This window comes from Leishmania donovani, chromosome 34, assembly GCF_000227135.1.
Source record: "Leishmania donovani BPK282A1 complete genome, chromosome 34".
NCBI classification, from domain to species: domain Eukaryota; phylum Euglenozoa; class Kinetoplastea; order Trypanosomatida; family Trypanosomatidae; genus Leishmania; species Leishmania donovani.
This window is the reverse complement of record NC_018261.1, coordinates 811821-812329: the sequence shown is the minus strand read 5'-3', so window position 1 is coordinate 812329 and position 509 is coordinate 811821.

The following is a 509-nucleotide window of genomic DNA, read 5'->3' as shown; positions in this document are numbered from 1 at the left end:
GACAAGAGCGAGGCAGCGGCGTTCCGGCTGTGCTGCCACGTCCATGCTAGGCGCATACACACCACGTCCGGCCGCACACCAAAGAGTCAGCCACGCAGACGCACACCTGCGAGGTGTTCCGCAAGGCTATGACAGAATGCACGACTGCGGCCAGCAACACCCACGAAGGCGGGCCTCTCTGGCGACGCTGCCCTGCGCGCCGCCCTGTGGAAGGTGGTGCGCTGGACAGTGAAGCACGCCATACAGGTGGATTGAGCATCCCTCAAAACAAGGCGCGCACCCGCCCAGCGAAGCACACCCCGCCGCACGCCACGACCTTGCATGCGGTCACCTCGACACGCACGTCTCGCACGCGCTGCACGGGCTGCCCCCGTCGGGGGCCTGTCGCTGCCCCCACCACACCCTCTGTGCCCCCACAGAACGGCAGGCTGTGAGCTCCCCGTGTGCGCACGCGCACGCGTGTCGGCGGGACCCCTCCGCCCCACGCGCACAGCAGCGGCCGACCCGTC